Source organism: Crocuta crocuta, unplaced genomic scaffold, assembly GCF_008692635.1.
Source record: "Crocuta crocuta isolate KB4526 unplaced genomic scaffold, BGI_CrCroc_1.0 scaffold86, whole genome shotgun sequence".
Classification (NCBI taxonomy): domain Eukaryota; kingdom Metazoa; phylum Chordata; class Mammalia; order Carnivora; family Hyaenidae; genus Crocuta; species Crocuta crocuta.
In genome coordinates this window covers 308,221-314,887 of record NW_027530972.1, presented here as the reverse complement: position 1 = coordinate 314,887, position 6,667 = coordinate 308,221, and the positions used below count along the sequence as shown (strand labels likewise).

At 34.4% G+C, this 6,667-nt stretch overlaps 1 pseudogene; it reads left to right on the top strand.

Annotated features, from left to right (window-relative positions):
• Window positions 1–233: 233 nt before the first annotated feature.
• Window positions 234–632, top strand: LOC144236308 (small ribosomal subunit protein uS8 pseudogene; annotated as a pseudogene).
• Window positions 633–6,667: the final 6,035 nt, after the last annotated feature.

The following is a 6,667-nucleotide window of genomic DNA, read 5'->3' as shown; positions in this document are numbered from 1 at the left end:
ATGTGGAAAGAAAATCCACTGCCCATATTTTAAAAAGAATTCACTTAATGCTTTTAGAACATCTGAGTAACTTACATAACTTGCATGCATATATCCAAAGTCTAAAAATTTGACCGAAGAAATTAATCATGGCTGTTTATAAAATACATTCACAAAGTGCTCATCTCAGTGCTATTTTCAATATCACACTATTGAAAACAAACTAGCTCTTTCTGCCATCTTTCTGTGCCTCCCTAATGGTGCGCATTAATGTCCTGGCAGATGCTCTCAAGAGCAATAAAAATGTTGAAAATAGAGGCAAATGCCAAGCTCTTATTAGGTTGTGCTCCAAAATCATAATCCAGTTTCTAACTGTGATGATGAAGCATGGTTGTATGGGCAAATTTGAAATCATTGATGATCACAAAGCTGGGAAAATTGTTGTGAACCTCATATGCAAGTTAAACAAGTGTGGAGTGATCAGCCGTAGATTCAATGTAGAAGAACTCAAAGATCTAGAAAAATGGGAGAATAATCTACTCCCAACTTGCCAGTTTGGTTTTATTGTACTGACAACCCCAGATGGCATTATGGACCATGCAGAAGTAAGACAAAAACACACAGTAAGGAAAATACTAGGGTTCTTCCTTTAGGGATGTAATACATACGTCTAAATAAAAATGCCTCAATGGACAAAACAACACAAAACTAAATGCCCACACCAAGACATTGGAATTAAAGAAATAAAGGTTGCAAATGCACGATAGAGTACTATTATGTGCATAAACACACACAACTTGCATGTATTCATGACTAGTTCCCTCTAAATGGAAGAATTTTGAGTGTTTTCTGTTTTATATTTTCTCCCAAATAATAACCATTTATTTAGCTCAAAAATATGGAAGTCATCAATCTGAGTTGTTTTCATGTGAGTGGTTTTAAAGATTTGGGTAAGGCTCAGCTGATTTTTGCTATGGTTCATGCATGTCTGGGTAGATTTGCTGGTGATTGTTACTTGTCTGGTGGCTGGTAACCTGTTGACTGAGATGTGTTCTTGTATCCTCCAATAGACTAGCTTAAATATTTTTACAACATGGTAATGTTCCAGGTCCAGTAAACCCATAAATACCAACACACAAGTGTTTTTCAAGCTATTGCTGCTGTTCTTTAAAAAAAAAATTGTGGTTTTAAAAAAACATAAAATTCACCATTGTAACCATTTTTAGGTGTACAGTTCAGTAATGTCAACTATATTCAAATGTTTGTGCCACAGATCTGTAGAACGTTTTCATTTTGTAAAACTAAACCTCTATATCCACTGAACAATTCCCCACTTTCCACTCTTCCCAGTCTTTGGTGGCCACCATTTTATTTCGTTTCTATAAGTTTGACTATGTTAGATACATCATATAACTGAATTCATACAATATTTGTCTATTTGTTGCTGAGTAATTTCACTCAGTATAACATCCTAAAGTTTCATCTATGTTGTAGCACACAACCAGATTTCTTAATTAAAGCTGAATAATATTCCATTGTATGTATAAGCCACATTTTCTTTATTGATTCACACACTGGTGGACATTCTGTCTCTTGTGAATAATGCTGCAATGAACATGAATATGGAAATATCTCTTTGAGATCCTTCTTTCAATTCTTTTTGCATATATACCAAGAAATAAGATTATAGGATCATATAATAATCTCATCTTTAATGTTCTGAAGGAAACTTCATAGTACTTTTTTAGAGTACTGCACCATTTTACAGTCCCAACAACAGTGTACAAGGGTTCCAATTTCTCCACATCTTCACCAACTTGTATTATTTCCTGTTTTTTTTAAATATAGTGGCCAGCCTAATGAGTATGAGGTGATAGCTCACTATAAGTGTTTTTTAAAGTTTTTATTTAAATTACAGTTAGTTACCATACAGTGTAATATTAGTTTCAAGTGTATAATTTAGCGATTCAACACTTATATACAACATCTGATGCTCATCACGACAAGTGCACTCCTTAATCCCCATCACCTGTTTAAGCCATCCCCATCCTACCCACCTCCCCTCTAGTAACCATCAGTTTGTTCTCTATAGTTAAGAACCTGTTTCATGGTTTTCCATTTTCCCCTATGATCATTTGTTTTGTTTCTTAAATTCCACATATGAGTGAAATCATATGGTATTTTTCTTTCTCTGACTTCTTTTGCTTAGCACAAATACTCTCTTGATACTCTGTTGCTCCATCCACATCTTTGCAAATGGCAAGACTTCATTCTTTCTTATGACTAATATTCCATTTTATATATATACATTGCTCGTCTTTATATATTCATCAGTCAGTGGATATTTGGTCTCTTTCCATAATTTCGCTATTGTTGATAATGCAGCTATAAACATTGGGGTGCATGTATACCTTCAAATTAGTATTTTTGTATTTGTTGGATAAATACCTAGTAGTGCAGTTACTGGGTCACAAGGTAGTTCTATTTTTAACTTTCTGGGAATCTCCAAACTGTTTCCCAGAGTGGAGACACCACTTTGCTTTCTACCAATAGTGCACTTTGCTTTCTACCACAAACTCATCAACACTTGTTTCTTGTGATAATTTTAGCCATTATGACTAGTGTGAAGTGTTTGTTGTAGTTTCGATTTGGATTTCCCTGATGATCAGTGATATTGAACATCTTTTCATGTGTCTATGACTATCTCTATGAATTTTTTGGAAAAAATGCCACTTCATATCTTCTTCCCATTTTCTAATTGGATTATTTGTTTTTTGGGTGTTGAGTTTTATAAGTTCTTTATATATTTTGGATACTAACCCTTTGTTGGATATGTCATTTTCAAATATCTTTTCCTATCCATAGGTTGCCTTTTAGTTTTATTGATTGTTTCCTTTACTGTGCAGAAGCTTTTTATTCTGACGAAGTTACTCTAGTTTATTTTTGTTTTTGTTTCCTTTGCCTCAGGAGACATATATAGAAAGAAGTTGCTATGGCTGATGTCAAAAAGGTTAGTATACTGTGTTCTCTTCTAGGATTAGGTTTCTTAGTTCTTTAATCAATTTTGAACTTCATTTTTTTGTATGGTGTAAGGAAGTGGTCCAGTTACATTCTTTTGCATGTTGCTGTCCAGTTTTCCCTACACCATTTCCTGAAGAGACTTTCTATTTCCCTTTGGATACTCTTTCCTGCTTTGTCAAAATATTACTTGACCATATAGTTATGGGTTCATTTCTGGGTTTTCCATTCTGTTCCACTGATCTATGTGTCAGGTTTTGTGCAAATACCATACAGTTTTAATCACTATAGCTTTATCATACAACTTGAAGTACAAAATTGTGATGTCCTCAGGCTTCACTTTTCTTTTTCAACATTGCTTTGGCCACTCAGATTCTTTTATGGTTTCATATGAATTTTAGGATTCTTTTTGTTCTACCTCTGTGAAAAATGTTGGTGGTATTTTGATAGGGATTGCATTAAATGTGTAGATTGTTTTGCGTAATATAGACATTTTAACAATATTTGTTCTTCAAATCCATGAACATGGAATTTTTTTCCATTTGTTTTTGTGATCTTTAGTTTCTTTCAGAGTGCAGGTACTTTATAAATTTCCTACAGAGTACTTTTCAGAGTACAGGTCTTCCACCTCTTTGGTTGGGTTTATTCCGAGGTATCTTATTGTTTTTAACTCCATTGTAAATGGGATTGATTCCCTCATTTCTCTTTCTGCTGCTTCATTATTGGTGTACAGAAATGCAACAGATTTCTATATGTTGATTTTGTCTCCTGGGACTTTACTGAATTTGTCATGTATCAGTTCTAGCATTTCCTTGGTGGAGTCTTGAGTTATCTATATAGACTATCATGCCATCTGCAAATAGTGAATATTTTACTTCTTCCTTGTCAAATTGGATACCTTTTATTTACTTTTCTTGTCTTATTGAGGTGGCTAGGACTTTCAGTACTATTTTAAATAACAGTGGTGAGAGTGGACATCCCTGACTTGTTCCTGAAAATAGAGAAAAAGCTCTCAGTTTTTCCCCAATGATGATAATATTAGTTGTAGATTTTTCATTTAAGGCCTTTATTATGTTGAAGAATGTTACCTCTAAAACCTATTTTGTTGAGAGTTTTATCATAAATGGATATTGTGCTTTGTCAAATGCTTTTTATATATGTATTGAAGTGATCATATGATTATTGCACTTTTTTCATGTGGTGTATCACATTGATTAACTTGTGAATATTGAACCAATCTTGTAGCCCAGGAATAAATCCCACTTTATCGTGGTGAATGATTCTTTTAAAGTGCTGTTGGATTTGGTTTGTAAGCATTTCATTAGAATTTTTGTATCTGCGCTCATCAGGGATATTAGCCTATAGTTCTCTTTTATAATGTAGTCTTTGTCTGGTTTTGGTATTAGAATAACACAAGCCTCATAGAATGAATTTGGAAGTTTTCTTTCCATTTCTATTTTGTGAAATAGTTTGAAAAGAATAGGTACTAACTCTTCTTCAAATGTTTGGCACAATTCATCTGTGAAGCCCTCTGGACCTGGACTTTCACTTGTTGAAAGTCTTTTGATTGCTGATTCAATTTCCTTGCTCATTTAAGTTCTGTATTTCTTCTTTTATTAGGTTTGCTTGTTTATGTTTCTAGGAATTTATCCATTTCTTCCAGATTGTCCAATTTGTTGGCTCATAATTTTTCATAATAGTTTTGTATGGTTGTTTGCATTTCTGTGATGTTGGTTGTGATTTCTTTTCTTTCATTTGTGATTTTATTCAGGTCCTTTGTTCTTTGGGATAACTCTGGCTAAATGTTTATCAATTCTAATAATGTTTTCTAAGAACCACCTCCTGGTGTCATTGATCTTTTCTGTTTTTTCTTTTAGTATCTATGTCATTTATTTATTCTCTAACATCTATCTATCTATTTATTTTTTTGTTTATATTTACTATTTTATTTAGTTTTTCTTTTGCTAACATACAGTGTAATATTGCCTTCAAGAGTAGAATTCAGTGATTCATAGCTTACATACAAAACTCGGTGCTCATCACAAGTACCCTCCTTAGTACCCATCACCCATGTAGCCCAGCTCCCACCCACGTCCCTCCAATAACCCTCAGTTTGTGCTCTATCATTAAGCATCTCTTGTCCTTTGTTTCCCTCTTTTCTCCCTTTTGCCATATGCTTGGCTGTATCATTTTTAAAATTCCACACATTTGTGATATCATATGGATATTAGTCTTTCTGATTGACTTATTTTGCTTAACGTAACACATTCTAGTTCCATCCATGGCATTGCAAATGGAAGGACTTCATTCTTTTTGATGGCTGAGTAATATTCCACTGTGTGTATATACCACCTCTTTATCCATTCATCAGTTGATGGACATTTGGACTGTCTCCATAGTTTGGCTATTGTTGACAATGCTGCTATAAACTTTGGGACACATGTACACCTTTGACTCAGTATTTTTGTATCCTTTAGGTTAATACCTAAGAGTGCAATTGCTGGATCATAGGGTAGGTAGTATTATATTCAACTTTTTGATGAACCTCCTTACTTTTCTCCATAGTGGCTGCACCAGTTTGCATTCTCACCAACAGTGCAAGAGGGTTCCCTTTTTCCACATCTTCTCCAACACCAGTTGTGTCTTGTGTTGTTAATTTTAGTCATTCTGACAGGTGTGAGGAGGTATCTCATCCTGGTTTTGATTTGTATCACTTTGATGATGAGTAATGTTAAGCATCTTATCATGTCTGTTAGCCATCTGGATATCTTCTTTGGAAAATTGTCTATTCGTGTTTTCTGTCCATTTATTAACTGGATTATTTGCTTTTTGGGTGTTGAGTTTGGTAAGTCCTTTATAGAGTTTGGATACTGTTTACCAGATATGTCATTTGCAAATATCTTTTCCCATTCCATAGGCTACCTTTTAGTTTAGTTTTTTTTTTTTTTTTTGTTGTTTCCTTCACTGTACAGAGGTTTTTATCTTAATGAAGTCCCAATAGTTCATCTTTGTTTTTGTTTCCCTTGATTCTGGAGACGTGTCTAGTAAGAAGTTGCTGTGACCAAGGTCCAAGAGGTTGCTGCTTATGTTCTCCTCCAGGATTTTGATAGTTTCTTGACTCACATTTAATTTTTTTTAACATTTATTTATTTTTGAGAGACAGATAAAGAAAGAGCACTTGTGGGGGAGGGACAGAGAGAATGGGAGACACAGAATCCGAAGCAGGTTCTATGCTCTGAGCTGTCAGCACAGAGCCCTAAGCTGGGCTCAAAACCACAAAGTGAGATCATGACCTAAGCCGAAGTTGGATGCTTAACGAACTGAGCCACCCTGACACTCCCTTCCCATCTCACATTTAGATCTTTCATCCATTTTGAGTTTACTTTTGTGTATTATGTATGAAACTGGTACGGTTTCATTCTTCTACATGTCACCATCCAGTTTTCACAATATCATTTCTTGAATAGTTTTTTTTTCCATTGGATATTCCTTCCTGCTTTGTTGAAGATTAGTTGACCTTATAATTGTGGGTCCACTTCTGGGTTTTCTATTGTGTTCCATTGATCTATGGTGTCTGTTTTTGTACCAGTACTATACTGTCTTGATGACTACAGCTTTGTAATATGCCTTGAAATCCAGAATCGTGATACCTCCAGATTTGTTTTTATTT